This window comes from Lepidochelys kempii, chromosome 4 (genome assembly GCF_965140285.1).
Source record: "Lepidochelys kempii isolate rLepKem1 chromosome 4, rLepKem1.hap1, whole genome shotgun sequence".
Classification (NCBI taxonomy): Eukaryota; Metazoa; Chordata; order Testudines; family Cheloniidae; genus Lepidochelys; species Lepidochelys kempii.
In genome coordinates, this window is record NC_136383.1 from 17,217,851 (window position 1) to 17,234,235 (window position 16,385).

The following is a 16,385-nucleotide window of genomic DNA, read 5'->3' on the forward strand; positions in this document are numbered from 1 at the left end:
ACTCAGACCATTTTTGACATAAGGCTACAAATTTCTACACTGAATCCAAATTTTGCCAAAGTTCTGGATGTTTGGATTTTAACAATAGATTACACGGATGAAGGTAAACCCCAAGAGAAAACTTGCATTGACAGTTCACATGTACACAAGAACTACAACAATGGCTACAGAAAGAAAAGGAGTACTTGTGGCACCTTAGAGACTAACCAATTTATTTGAGCATAAGCTTTTGTGAGCTACAGCTCACTTCATCGGATGCATGCTGTGGAAAGTGTAGAAGATCTTTTTATACACACAAAGCATGAAAAAATACCTCCCCCCACCTCACTCTTCTACTGGTAATAGCTTATCTAAAGTGATCACTCTCCTTATAATGTGTATGATAATCAAGTTGGGCCATTTCCAGCACAAATCCAGGTTTTCTCCCCCCCAGCACAAACCCACTCTCCTGTTGGTTATAGCTTATCTAAAGTGATCACTCTCCTTACAATGTGTATGATAATCAAGATGGGCCATTTCCAGCACAAATCCAAGGTTTAACAAGAATGTCGGGGGGGGGGGAGGAAAAAACAAGGGGAAATAGGTTACCTTGCATAATGACTTAGCCACTCCCAGTCTCTATTCAAGACCAAGTTAATTATATCCAATTCACAAATGAATTCCAATTCAACAGTCTCTCACTGGAGTCTGGTTTTGAAGTTTTTTTGTTGTAATATCGCAACTTTCATGTCTGTAATCGCGTGACCAGAGAGATTGAAGTGTTCTCCGACTGGTTTATGAATGTTATAATTCTTGACATCTGATTTGTGTCCATTTATTCTTTTACGTAGAGATTGTCCAGTTTGACCAATGTACATGGCAGAGGGGCATTGCTGGCACATGGCTACAGAGCAGAATTGAACCAGTTCCCTCTGCTTATCAAATACAGAACAGAATATTCAATTTCTGCGTTATTTTCGTCAAAGCAGCAAATGCTCCCTCCACTGAAAAGCAGTAGGATCAACAGTTCAATCCAAATGCCAACATGATACATCTGTATATCAATATTACCCCCAGGCTCCACAATTCATAATTAATAGAATATGAGTTGGAAGGGACCTCAGGAGGTCATCTAGTTCAACCCCCTGCTCAAAGCAGGGCCAATCCCCAATTTTTGCCCCAGTTCCCTAAATGTCCCCCTCAAGGATTGAACTCACAACCCTGGGTTAAGCAGGCCAATGCTCAAACCCCTGAGCTATCCCACAATTCTCACTTCCTGACCAACACAGCAGTCAATTCCTCACACACACATACACAAAAGCAAAAATTATTCAGGATGCTAGACCAGTATGTAAAATACCAATAAACAAGTCACTAAAGAACAAATCAAAAAGAGCATCAAGCTAGACTGATGCAGGTCTCTACACTGAACTATCATACTAGCAGATTGTTTAGTGAAATGTGCAAATTAAGGCACACTCTCACCAAATTTAGCATCAGTGACCATACACTAGAGGTAGAAATGAAAAGACACAAAGCACCGTTTGAATCCAGCAAAGACCAATCGTGCAGCCATTGTGACAGAGGCAAGACTGAAAGAGAGGCCCTTTCTACTCTCACATCTGAAATACAAGGGAGCATGGGAGAGACATTTCTTCACATTATCAGGAATCATAAAAGGCTTCTGGGCAAAAAGCAACAAGGAAAAATTGTGACAAGAGCTAGAGAAGGCAATGGTGGCATTGCACTGCATAGCAACCTGACCTGTAGCAGGAACAGGCACTACCAACAAATGAAGTCCCAGTCAAGCCCCAAACACTATATCTAGCCCCACTGTAGGTGGATCTTGCCTACTTCTTACAGATGCTCAAAGGTTCTGCCTCTGTCTTACATATTGGCAGCACTGGTTTAGCTTGTTGTTGCCAATAAAGTCTCTCTGGATTGATGTGGCTCTTGCTGTTTGGTTCACATCCTTCAGCTCACACACACACTCTCACTGTGGGGCACTGACCCAATCCCCAGTGTTTCGAGTTCAGCTGCTCCATGCTATGTATTCATCATGTGATTGGAAAAAGTCCTTAAACTCCAATGTAGTTGAATTTCCCTTTCCCGTTTCACTGTGCTGTCACATTGCTGCAGTTCCTTTCTAATGTCAGCTGGTGGCTGCTGAGGCTTGCAAGAGTTCAGAATACTCCTTTTCCTCCTAGGAGTACTAAAATGTTCAAAGGAATTTTTTAAGCTCATTTTAAGGACGCCATTGTTCAAAAGATTTTTTTTTTCTTCTTCCTGGTTTTTAGGATATGATCTGCAATCTTTCTTTAGCACAACTCCCATTGCCTTCAGTGCTTGAGTGAAGAGTGCAGGATCAGGGCCAGAGGGTTTTATTCTGATCTCACTCATACTGGTTTTACATTTTGATTACTCCCGATTTATCCTTACATGAGACCAGAATCAAGCCCTTAGTCATTAGGAAAATAGAGTTTTCCTTTACACACCTTCCTCTCACAATTAATTCCATGTACCCAATTAACTGAGTCTGGGATAAAGTGGATAGTGAATTGTCGCATGCTAGATTTTTCTACACCATTACTCCTCATTTTCCCCTTTTCTTCACCCACATGGAGGGATAGATCACAGCTAAATGCAGCCACAGATGATCAAAAAAGCAAGGCCCAAAATTCACTCCTGTTGACCTGGGGAAACAGGTAGCTCATGTGTTTCCTTCGGGATTCTTTTTCTGTATACACTAATCTCTAAACATGGGGGAGTCCCTTTGGAGTATAGTTAAGATGCTTATAAAGTGCAAATGCATAGAGTGCCTGATCCAAAACCCACTGAAGTGAAGGAAAAGATTCCCATTAATTTCATTGAGGTTTGGATTAGGCTCTAAATCCTTTCAATCTGGCCTCCATAGTCTTGCATGGCTACTGGGTTGCCATCATATTACCCTGTTTCCTTGCCCTATAACATTATATCTGTTTTGTGAGCCAGTGGGTAGAGTACCAAACTGAGAGTCTGGGTATCCTAGCTCTTCTTCCCTCTTGCTGTGAAATTTTAAGCAAGTCACATAAGGTATGTTTATACTGCAGTCACAGGGTGTGATTGCCTCTTGTGTAGACTTAACCTGAGTTAGTGTTAATCTAGTTACCTTGGGTACCGACAACAATGACTTCAGCACAGACTAGCCACCCAGGTAATTACCTAGGTTCCCGGAGAGGCTTGTACAGCCCATGCTATTGCCGATTCACTGCTATTGGTACTCAGACTAGGTGGACTAAAGCTAGCTTTGATATGTCTACCCATGCGGCAAACACACCGCTGATTGTAGTGTAGGCATACCCTGAATCTCTCTCTGCCTCAGTGTCCTCATCTGTAACATGGCAATGTTAATGCTAACTGACTTTTGACAAGCACTTTGATGAAAAGGCCGAGATAAGTGATAAGTATTATTAGCCAGTTGTACCTATTCCAAGTTTTGGATTCAAAATCCAACACTTATGGAATCTGGGTTCAGTTCAGAGAAGCACAGGAGGTGTGGGGGGAATGAAGGTATAGACTCCTCCCTATCTCCAGAGGGAGTAGAACCAGCGAAGGCTACTGCCACCCTCATTATTTCAGGTAAAGGAAGTAGCCTAACACCCCCATAGTCAGTGGCAAGATGAAAATCACTTCCTCTCAATTGCGAATCATGGCCTTGGTGGATTTGGGGATTTGCCATAAACCACCCCTCCCTTCCACAGAAGTAAATATGCAGGTAGCCAAACAGTGTCCCCCAGAAGACACCAGAAACAGTAGTTAAATAACAGTGAGCAAGAGCAGCACAACTCCCCATCCGCTGCTGAAAGCAGAGAGTTCCTCATCCCTCTCTCTGTCTCGAGGGTGGGGGAGAGCTACCACAATGCTGCTCCTTGGCTGGTGTGTTAAGAGCTCCCAATCCTATTTCAGTCTATTTTAACCACTGGGGCTACTGTACAAGGCAGCAGAATGGGGGAGGTAAGGCTGCCAAGCCCCCTTGAAGACAACTGGTAAGTAGAGAGTACCAGGACTTAAGAGAAGAGGTGTGGGGGCTGAAGGCCTGGCTGGAAAGGGGCGGATATCTGGCTGTGTGATCTCTGTCACCTCAGGTGTACTTATTTTTGTGGAACATGACTGGTGTTCTTACACAGCCACAAACATCAAACCCTCTCTGGTTTCAGGTGCGCGCCCAGTTCTAGATAGACCTTTGACACAACTCTGCCTGCTCATGTCTTGTTTCCGATGCTTCTGCTTTACCTATGTCTCTTGCCTCTCACTCACCCATCTTATTGCTTCACAGTTTTCTCTGCTCTGCTGAGGACGGTGTCTCCGTTTTGCCCTTTCATTCTCCCTTTATCTCCATTTGTTTTCCATACAGTATTTATATTGCCCCCCCATCACCACCCCAGCTCCCACTTTCTTTTCTGAGCTGCTGACAGCAACTCTGCCAGGGGCTGTGTAATGAATGCAGAAACAACAGCGATTAGAGCTGAACAGAGACATACATATGTGTGTGTGAGAGAGTATTCATGGAAGCCTAACACCCTGTTTGGAGGGATGGCAGTCTGTGTGGCACTAAAACATTCTGAACTCTCCGTAGGGGAACTCTCCGTGGATGGAATGCTTCAAAGGGGAAATTCTGCCAGCGATAAAAAAAAAATTCTTTAAATAACACTGAGCAATGAGGAAAAGTCTGACGTGCTCAGTGATAGGAAGCATGTGGGCTGCACTCAGCCTTGGTGTAAGTTGGTGACACCCCATTAACTTCAGTGGCGTTACAGCGGCTTACACCAGTTGTCAAGCTGTCCTGCAGTGGCTCAAGATCGTGAGTCCCAACCTCAGGGTAGACTGCTAAGAAGCAGGACACAAACCCCCAATTGATTGCATGTTCTATACATAAATTTCAGCAACCAATTTTCAAGTGTAAACTCCTCAAGAACGATGATAGCTTTAACAGGGAGGCACAGACAGTCCCCTGGGGCACTCCGATCTATCTTGCCACCCAGGTGAGCTTACCTTTGTGACAGATGATCCTTACACCAAAGAGCACAGCAATATTCAGGTTACTCCCAGGCACTTAGTTGCAGTTAATCGCACCTTAGAACTCACACCAAAGACTGTGTTTTGTAGCCAATCCTATAACAAATTAAAGATTTTTCAACTCGGAAAAGGATATAAGAGTTATTTACAAGATTGAAGCAGGTAAACCTATGTACACACAAATGAACTCCAATCTTAAGTTTCAAAAAATAATAGAAGCTTCTATAATAAGCAAACGCTATATGTCCTTTAGGGTTAATTCAGGCCAAGCACTGGGGCTCTTTTGACCGTCAGAGTCCAAGCAGCATAAAAGATAGAGTTCCTCCTTGTTAGGGCTTTTTATTTCTTCCCCCCCTTCTGCTTCGAGTTGTACATTCATCTCCTGGGACGAATTCAGTTGCATGTCTACTCTTCATGGAGAGGGGAGGAGGGAATAGCAATCAACAAAGTCTTTTGTCCTCTGATGTTCCACAATAGTTTGTGTGGTGTTGATGGGCCACCTTTTTGGGGACAAGAGATAACACCTCCTGTTGGAAACTAGTGTTTCATGTTGGTTAATGCTTCTCTCCTGTCTGGTGATTTACAGTCATACTTAAATATTACTTTATAACATGGGATACAGATGTTATAAGTGAGATTAATGCATGCAGCAACTTACAAGCATTTCATAGAGTCTGAACACAGTCTTATAATTCTAATACCTATTGTAACAACACTAACACACAGGTGAGCCAGACTGGCTCCAGCTATGTATATATCAGTGTTCAGTTGAGATCTAGGGCCATTGGCATGAGCTAGCATCTGGTCTGCCAGTGTCACACCAGGCATGAATTTAGCCTAGTGCATCTAATATCTTATTGAGGCTACAGTTGGTTAAATAATTCCTTTGCCCTGTTTCCATATCTTTGTCCTAATAATAGGTGCTTGAATACTTGTTGGCCTTAGTTTTGGTGAGAAAGGGTTAGTCATGTGTTATGGCAGGGGACTTGAGAGAGATCCTTCTTAAAATTCTACCACTGAACTGAAAAGACAATCTCTCCGACTTTCCAAAAAATTCACCCAGGAATGAAAAATTTCAGCCTGAAGGTGAAACTTACGAAAAACTACAAGCAACAGAGAACAAGCAGTTATAATGGAATCCCTTTGCCTGCTTTGAAAATAATGGTCCACTAGCATGCTAGTTACAATAAAACGGTTTAAAGGAAACACTTTTTTATGATACTCTCTGTACAAGTTACCTCTAGAACTCATTGCTACAGAAAACTCTTGAGGAAAGTTTAGTAACATTTAAAAACAGGGCAGCTTGTGGCATAGATATTACTGACACGTGCCTGCTGCCCTAGCTCTTGGAGTCAATTGATTATGAAAGAATCTCAGCTTTTTTTAAATGCTTCTAACCCTCATGTTTGCAAAGAAAACCTCAAACCATGCTCCAAGCGTAACTGATGTATCAGTCTCTGCCTGAGTCCGCAGAAAGCCTGGAAAAATAGCTTTGAAGTGTAAACTGCCCTTTTCATCTTCATGGGTTGTTAACTCTCTGTTCAAGGACCCTCAGTGACACTACACCAGCAGCGGACTCTGTGGGTGAGGGCCCTTGCTGCTGCCACTTCTCCATGATTCTATAGGGAGGGAAACTCACACACGGAATCCTTTGCTCAAGTGGGTGGAGCCTGAGTCCTCCGTTCTTTGAGGTTGACCTCAGCCCATCTGAAGTCAAGGAGCAGTGATTCGGGCAGGAGGGATGCCCAGCCTGCCCAAAGAGGAGTGGTGGTGGGCCCTCATTCATCCCAGAAGATGGTTCTTGAGAGGAGAGGCCATTCCATTATCATCTAAGGAGGGGCATGGCCCTGTCACCAAACTAGGAGAGTCCCCATATGTGGGGGTGTCTAGGACCTTGCACTGCTTTAATACAGTCCTAGTAAGGTTACTCGCTCAGGGCTGAATCCTGCGAGATGGTATGTTATGGTCTTTGCAGTCACACCCTACCACATTACACAACAATGACAGCTACTCCACACACTGAGCACCTTCAGGCCATGGGAGTTCAGGACACTCAGTACCCAGGGGGTACCTTGCAACTTCATGATTGTTAAAGCAATTGTGTATGACTAACAGCTTGTCTACATTTATGTGGACTCTACCTATCCCAAAGGGAGGGGTTCTCCTGTTGGTGTAGGCAATCCACGTCCCCAAGAGGCAGTAGCTAGGTTGACAGAAGAATTCTTCCATTGACCTAGCGCTGTCTACATGGGGACTTAGGTCGGCTTAACAACGCCACTCAAGGATGTAGCTTTTTCACAGCCCTGACCAACGTAATTAAACCAATCAATTATACAAGTGTAGACCAAGGCTAAATTTCAGGTTTCCCTTGGAAAAGTTGTCCCTTAAGCTCCTGATGAATAAATGACATTGGATAGAAGATAAATAAATATGAAATTGCCTAGAATATTCATAGGGGCCAAGGTCTGCCAACTCTCCAGGTTATTTTAGGCAGTATTTACCGTGTCTTTTTCCTGAAGACATTACTTGGATTGGGATTGTTGCCTTTGGTATGCATATCATTTGAGATATTTGCCTCAGAGTCTGTTACCCAATTATTCTGGAAACTTGTGGCCATACAGCTTCTGCGTTGGTGGGGGGTGAGAGAATCCACATATATTTAAAAAACAAACATTTAAATGTGTTTTAAATGCCATGTGTTTTTCTCTCTTTAATGTTGGGTGGGAAAGACTAAAAAAATCTCAAGGGTTGTTTTGCTGTCATGGGGGGGTGTGGGGAGGGAAGTTTCACACATCTGCACTAAGTGTTTCATGTTTCCACATTTCACTTATTTATGATACTTCTACCCAGCTAATTTCCCCAATCTAGCAATTGAGTTCTGTATAGTAACAATACTGTACATTAATACAGTACATTCTATCTATTATTATATTAGCATCTAAAGGCCCCAACAATCTCTGAGCCCCTTCGGGCTAGGGGCTAAATAAAAGAGACAGTTGCTGCCCCACAGTGTTTAGAATATAAATAGATAAGATAGGCAAAGGGTGAGAGAAAGGAAGCATGATTATCTGCTCTTCATAGATTAGGAACTGAGACATAGAGAGATTAAGTGACTCACCAAAGGACACAGAGGAGGTATGTGGCAGAGCCAGGAATCAGACCCAGATTTCCAGTCCAGGGCATTTACTCCACAACCATGCTTCCTCTCATCACTGCCTAATACTCACAAAGCATGTTCTTTAAAAAGTAAGCCTTACAGCAGTCCTGAGAGGCAGTATTGTATTATCTTCATTTTATAGATGGGGAAACTGAGTCATAGGTGAAATGACCAGTCCACGGTCGCAGATGGAACTGAAAATAGAACTCAGGAATTCTGACTCCCAGCATGTGCCCTAATCACAAGACTTCCTCGTTATTAAATTAAAAGGACAGCAATGTTTTTACAGTACTAGGGTTTTTAAAAACTGAGTTACCTTTGCTCTTTCTCCAACATAAACCCATCTCTTTGTTTAACATACTGAAATTTATCACCAGCAACACCTGTTGAGAAAGAGGGTCATTGGAGCTCTGTAGTCTCCTCTGCAGTGGATTGGAGTGTGCAGCAGATGTGCTGCTCTCCTTCCCCATACTACCAACACAACTCCTGAATCAGCAGCATGTCCATGGCACAAGGGATTCCTTAGAGCTAAATGTGGCCTGGATAAGCTAATAACATGGGGTTGCAAACCTGCTGCTGGGTAGGAATGGGGAGGAAACGCTAGCAATAAGGTTGGGTGCACCCAGTAAATCTGCTTATCGTGGATGGTCCTGGGGAAATTATTTTGGACCATGAGAACCAGATCAGCTGGTCCATTTGATCCTGTCTTAATTCACAACTGGGAGCAGTGCCACGTAGATTTCATTGTCATCCAATAGACACAGGGAGCCACATCCAGCCCTGGAACAAGATCATTAAAGTTAATGGAGTTGAGCCCACTTACACCAGGACTAAAGTTGTCTTTTCATTTCCAAGGGGTGGTCGGATACCACAGTACATAAGAACCTAGACAGATGATAGCTAGACAAAATAGATTGGATACATTCAAATACCTCTGTGACGTTCCCCTCTGCTGTTATCTGGATTGGCGATCTGCTAGGCCACTCCAATCCTTGACTCAGGGAGCCAGCCTTATCCTGCTCTGCTGTGAGCACCCCCACTCCTGGGCTATTCACACACAGCCTCTGGCATGTAAGCTGCTTCCAGCTACTTGCAAGTGAATGACACAAGCCAATATCTCTGGTCCCAGAAACAACCCTAGGAACCTCTGTCTTGCAGTGTCCAGGTATGCCCCCTGGATGCTGCAAGCTTATATAAGTTCAACAATTTAACAAATAAATTTATATGTACCAGGCTTGTTATCCCAAGGGAAGCCTCTGACACACTGCAAACCAAATGCACTGCTTCAGGTAGAATAAACAAACAAATTTATTAACTGTAACCACAGATTTTAAGTGACTATAAGTCAAAGCATAACAAGTCAGATTTGGTCAAATGAAATAAAAGCAAAATGCATTCTAAGATGATCTTAACACTTTCAATGTTCTTACAAACTTAGCTGTTTCTCACCACAAGCTGGCTGGTTACTTTTCAGTCTGGGTCTCCCCTTTGATCAGAGCTTCAGTTGCTTGGTGGCGTCTTTAGATGTAGGTGGAATAGAGAGAGCATGGCAAAATGTCTCTCCCTTTTATCATGTCCTTTCTTTCCTTTTGGCTTTGCCCGCCCCCTTCAGAGTCAGGTGAGCATTACCTCATTGCAGTCCCAAACTGACCAAAGGAATGGGGGTGACTCCCTCAAAGATCTAACAGATTCTTTTCTTGCTGCCTAAGCCAGTGTCCATTGTTCCTGTGAGGCTGGGCTGCGTTTGTCCCATCCATGCCCTGATGAGGTGTGAACTGCCTCTCTGCTCCTGGAGAGTTTTTGCATGGGCTTGCTTTAAGCCATGAGGTTACATTTTTAGCCTCATAACTGTATACATGAAATTATAACCTATAACCTTACTATAACATTACTGTAACATTACTGTAACAATTACTATAACATCACTGTAACAATTATGCTCAGTGCATCATGAGTCTTTCAGAGACACCCAACATGACAAACTTTGCATTGGATACCACACAATCATTTTATAAAGATAAACATGGGGGTGTTACCCCAAGGTACAGAGTGTCACAGGCTCTATCATGCAACTAGATCTACTAGCATGAACTCCTGCCGATTCAATTGCAGAATCAGGTCTTAAAGTAGCAAAGATTCTACTGTTGGTGAAACTCCATGCACCAGAGAACAGAAGGATGAGGGAAGAAAACAGAATGTGAATTAACCATTTACAAATATGAACCCAGTGCTAAATTACAACTAATTACTCTGAAAAGTATATTAGAATAAAAAGGGCATTTGAATGTAGCATTGCAGATTGTAAACAAATGATTCTGGTAGGCCTAGATAATGCTGTAACTATTATGATGATAATATTATTGCTGTGTACTTCAGAAGTACAGAGAACACTACTTTTTATTGGAATGTTAATGTGTTCGTGATTATAAATTATGTTTCTATACACTGCTATCCAGTGAAACTAGTCTTCATAAATGGCATGGCGTTCATACTGTCAGATACTCATTATTTCTGGTTGATGGCAGAAAGGCATCAGCCTGTGTGTAAATATTGAAGCAAGCTGGAAAATCATCTACTGAAGGAATAAATGTAAACACAAATGAATGAGAAAAGGCTGGAAGTGAGAAAAGCCAAGGTGACTAGGAAATGATAAAGAAAAAACATATTGGTCCCCTGTTTTCAGAAGATGTTGCTAAGAGGAAATGCATTGTGACTAGAACTGGTCAGAAAAAAAACTTCATGTAAAATTTTGAGTTATTGATGAAAAATCAAAATCCAAAATATTTTAGCCAAAAACTGAAATATTTCAATTCTGAATGCTGCTGTCATGCCTCATGGGCATTATAGTTGTGGAGCCCTATGTTTCCATTCTCCTCTGTAGGCTGGGCTTCCTCGTTGGACTACACTTTACATGATGTAGCTGGGTTTCTCTCCATCGTGAGGGGGAGGAGGGATGCTTCATGCCTGTAGTGTACCATGATATATGAAGTCCAGCTGGGGATCTTGGCCCATACAGAACAGGGACATATGTGAGGCACCAAACTACAAAACCGATGAGATATCATGGTGACGTTTTAGAATTGAAATATTTTAGGTTTTGGCTGAAAGCTTTTCAGTTTTCATGTGTTCAGTTTTTCAAAGAAAAATCCTGATTTTTCCTCAGAAAGCAGATTCTCTTCATGACAAAATGTTGTTTCGTCAAAAAGCCAATTTTCTGTCAAAACACAGTTTTGTTGGAAAATTTTTTACTCACCCTAATATTGACACATTTCAGTCTTCTGGATTTTTTATTTAAATGATGTTACATCTCAGGTTATAGAGAGCTCCTTAGATCAAAACACTGAAATAGAAGGGTGAGTATGTAAGTTTAAATATGAGCATTTTTTATCATCTCTGTACTGCGTGAGTATTCACTCAGAATAGACAAAATTCCCAAAGGCTTGTCCCAGCATGCACTGGGCTCAGTTTAAAATGTGAGAAGGATTCTCTGGGGAAAACCTTTGATTTGGCTATTCAATGGAGGGGATATCCCCAGGGAATGGCAAGTAATTTCATAAAGATTTCTGGTGCACCACAGAAGTAGTTCGAAAAAAACCAAACAGTAACAGTCCACTCAAAGCACACTTATCTGTCTTATTTTGTTCAATAGCAGCACTACCTCTGCACGTGGGGAATATTCTTCTCCCACATCTGCATTATGGCTCAAGACACAGGCAACCTTTCACTTGTGTAAATGGGAATTCTGTGCATGTAGGACAAAATTCGTTCTCCCACAGGGGTCCAAAACTAGGCTTATGCTCCACCTAAGTCATACTTAAGCCCTGATTTAAAAACCTAACTGACTTAAATCTCTTACCTGTAGAGAGAGCTGAGTGTCAGATCTGAGAGCAGAATTTTATCTCTAAATTGCTGGTGATTTTTTAAAAAACTTTCTCTATCTAGCCTTTCATATGCTCTTGCATAAATCAATCCAGTGAATCCTCAGAGAGCATTTTGCTCTTTTGTCTAATAAAAAGTTTTCAGGTTATCTTTCCCCCAAAAAAACCCCATTGTTTTTGAGAGTTGGATATATTTTATTTTACTTTGAAGTTTGCTAATATCTTTAAACCAGTCATACGAATTCCTCAGATCTCCAGTTATGGACTTCTTAATGTGTAAATGTAAACAAACCCCACAGCCACAAATAAGGATCTTGCTACTTACTGAGTGGTTTTCTGAAAACTAAGTGTAGTAGCATAGTTAAACTGTATACAGCTTTTATAAACACCATGTAGAGAGTGATTCTCAAAGTTTAGGACCAAGCACACCATATCTAAAACTCAAAAGTACTTGGCATACCGTTATTGTAATTTCATTCAGTGCAGTTTCAATGGATTCTTAATCTGATAAACCAAACCATTGCAGACCATAGTTTGAGAACTGTCATTCAAAGAAAATTGCAGGAGTTACAGTATATGACTAGCAATGAGAAATGCTCAACTTTGCTATTCAATCAAGATCACCCTAGACCCATGTTGTGACCCAGTCAAGAGCTGGAATGAAGAGCTCATTAAAAACAGTTGCTCTTTCCCAACATCTCCAACTCTGCAGATAAAGGACATGAGTAGAAAGAATATGGTTCAGTCTCATAACACAAATGTGAAGATTGGGTTAATAGCAATAAAATTTCATCATTTCTAACGCCACAATAAGCAGTAAAACCCATTCTGCATGGTCACATTTGATCATTCTGTTTTAATCATCCTACTCATTTCCCTAGTGCCCTCAGTCTTTGCACTGTCAACATCTACAGATGCAAAGCAAAGGAATGAACTATTAAAAAGGGTTATTTACAGAAATTCCAATGCATGTCACTTTCCATAAAGTGTACGTATGTATGCAAACATGGATACACATGACATCCATTGGACGCCAACAATACACAGTCATCAGATTGTATGTGTCTGAAAGCTTGACTCTGAAGTTTGACAGACAGCTGCTAAATGTGAGTTTGGCTTTCAAAAGCTGAGCAAAGGGGGAATTTTGAAAAATGGAGACTGGAGAAAAGCAAATGATAGGCAAGTGCTAGACCCATGTTAGCAAGAAACAGACCATTGACATCAAAATAGAACCATCTATAGGGGAAAGTTGTGTGTGTATCAATAAACACTGTTTAAGACTTAACTGATATTATTATTTACATAGTGCCAAAAGTGTGCTAACCACATTACAAAAAAGATGCCTGCCTGTGATCCTAAAAACTCCACAAAGCCTACTGGAAAAGAGTTCACTGTTCTGTAACAGCCAGTCCAATCTGCCTGACAAACTCACTCAACCTAATACACTGCTTTCATAGAATTTACCCAAAAAGAGTCGTGTGAGGTGTTGAATGGAAGCTCACAGTCTGAATAGCACCTTTGATCTGAGGATCTCCAAATGACTTACTGTGTTAGGTAATAATTATCCCCAATTTATAAATAGGGAAATGATACCGAAGAGCTGTCACATATAAAGGTTCAGGGCCTGATTCTGATCTCAGACCAGGAATCCAAAGTAACTCCACTGGAGTTACCACAATCTAAGATCAGCATCAGTCAGATCACAATAAGGCCCAAATGTTTTGCCCAACTGTCATATTCTGACTGATAATCAGGATTAGAACCCAGGTGGGCACACTGGCATTCCCCTTCTCTAATCACTAGCCAATATTATCTACCTATCCATCCAACCAAATTCTGTCCTCAGTTACATGGGTGCAATAGGAGTGAACAGGAGCTGTGGTCATGAACTTGAGGGCAGAATCTGTGTGTGTGTGTGTGCGTGCAATTATATGAATTGGAATGGAGTAGAGAGAGATTCAATGTATCTTTGGAAGCGTGCTCTATTGTAATGTATTTCAACGTATATTTGAGTTAGCCAAAACTAATCGGCATCACTCCAAAAAAGCTATATAACTACAGACGTACTCACATTCTTATGAAGGACAGAAGAGACAGACAGGAAGCGAAAATGTTTCTGCCAAAGTGGTCTGTATCGTTCCAGTTGTCAGAGGAACGTGGCCCTAATTCTCTCTCAAATGCCAAGGAAGTGCTCCAGGGTAAGTGTTTCATTCATCTGGCTGCCTACTGCACCAGCTGAGAAGAAAAACCATAAACTCAGTTTAGTCAGAGTGCTTGGTCTTGTGGCCACTTCATCTCTTTGTTACAATAACAAGGTGCATTGTATTAAACCAGTGGTTCTCAACCAGGGGTATGTGTACCCCTGGGGGTACAGAGAGATTGTCCAGAGTATTTATCAACACATCTAGATAGTTGCCTAGTTTAACAACAGGCTACATAAAAAGCACTAGAGAAGTCAGTACAAACTAAAATTTCATACAGACAAAATGAGAAAGTAAGCAATTTTCCAGTAATAATGTGCAGTGACTCTTTTGTATTTTTATGTCTGATTTTGTAAGCAAGTAGTTTTTAAGTGAGGTAAAACTTAGGGGTACGCAAGACAAATCCAACTCCTGAAAGGGGTAAAGTAGTCTGGAAAGGTTGAGAACCACAGTATTAAATTATATATTTTGTCCCAGATACCCAGAAATGCCCGTGTATAATTTCTCACATGTAGCTTACTACAAACATGTACATTTGTCCATGAGCAATCCTGAAAACCTCGGCCTTTGTGTTTCAGTGCACCAGACAAGGTAAGCAATAAGTTCACATCTAAACGTGTTTGCCTAGGGCAAGTTTTTAGGCCCCACTCCTCAGCTGATATGAGGATTTACAACAGAGTTACACCAATTCAGTTACAGAGTTACACCAGAGTTACCAAACATTTGGCCCTCAGTCTATCTTTGGCCATGTTTTATTATTTTCCTTGGTCTTTTCTGTTTGTCAGTGTAGTCAAACTTTGATTACCTGAACCCCAGTTAATCAACACTCTCAGTTATCCAGAGGGTGGACACGTGTCCAGAAATTTGACTTCAACTCATAAGTCATTATGTGCTAGTGGGACCACAAGTAACTGAGGCCCTGCATCTCTGTGTGGATGGCCCTGGTCTCTAGTATGAAATCTCTGGTATCAGTCTTGGGGCATTTGGTCTTCTCATCAGGGAAAGCCAGACCACCCTCTCAAAGGGTGCTAAGGAAGAAATCCTCACTGAGTGTTCCATGCCATAAGCCCCCTCCTCTGGTTTTCATCAGCCCCATAAATTTCAAATAGGGGGGAAATATTTTTTTAATTAATTCAAAAATTATATAGAAAATTCATGATTTTATTCCCTATATTTTACATACCATAGAAAGGGATCTATTTGATATTTGGTGAATGTGTACACCAAGCATTTGTCATGAGGTTAATAGAGGTGTAATACATTTTGTGAAACAAATCAGAACTATATGAAAGAACTAGGCAGCATGGAACAGCACTTCTAAAGTATGTCCAGAAGCCTGTGAGTAGAAAAAGCTTGATAGAAAAGCAGGTGGTGGAGAAGAGCCTTGATCGTGCTGTTTACATATGACTTCTACAGGAAAGATCCAGAAAGAGACACTAATGAAAGGGCATTACAGAGCTAATGATAATGAAGGGATATTTTTAGAATACTGAGTGATTTTCCAGTTATATTTCTCAATACCCATAAATAATACTGCAGGGACATCAAATAGCAGGCCTCCTTGGCACAAGAAAACAATGTGATTTTTATAAAAAGCATCATTCTGATTAAAATACAAAAGATTTATATGATTACATCTCCAGTGTAGTGATGGGAAAGCAGAGTCCTGAGTATTTTATAATGCTGGTCTAACTCTGAAATGTGATTGTAAAAACTGCATCGTGGGCTTCTATAGCTTTTCTCTCTGTGTCGTCATATCAAATCTGACTAGTTACAAGTAATAAGATGGTTTTCCTGTCAGCAGCACACACTCAGCCTGGAAGCTGAAAGTCAAGCTGTGTTCTTTTTGGCTCACACATCACCAACAATAAAGATTCTGCAAGTAGAACCTAGGGCCTGATCCGGAGCTCTTTAAAATTGATGGGAGTCTCTCCATTGACTTTAACAAGAGTTGATTCAATCCCTTAATGATTTCAGAGCTCACATATGGTTTTTTAAAACTTTGCATTTCACCTTTTAAATTGTAAACATCTGACTTTGCTCAAATGTCCCATGCTCTTTTCTCCAAGGGGACTTCTTGTGGAGAAAGTACTCCTCAACCCTTTTAAGGGTAGC

The 16,385-nt window shown here is 41.4% G+C and overlaps 1 long non-coding RNA gene across 1 annotated transcript in view; it reads left to right on the forward strand.

Annotated features, from left to right (window-relative positions):
- The window catches only part of LOC140909937 (uncharacterized), a 149,653-nt gene that overhangs the window by 65,233 nt on the left and 68,035 nt on the right, over nucleotides 1-16,385 (forward strand). The gene's annotated exons all lie outside the window — the stretch shown is intronic.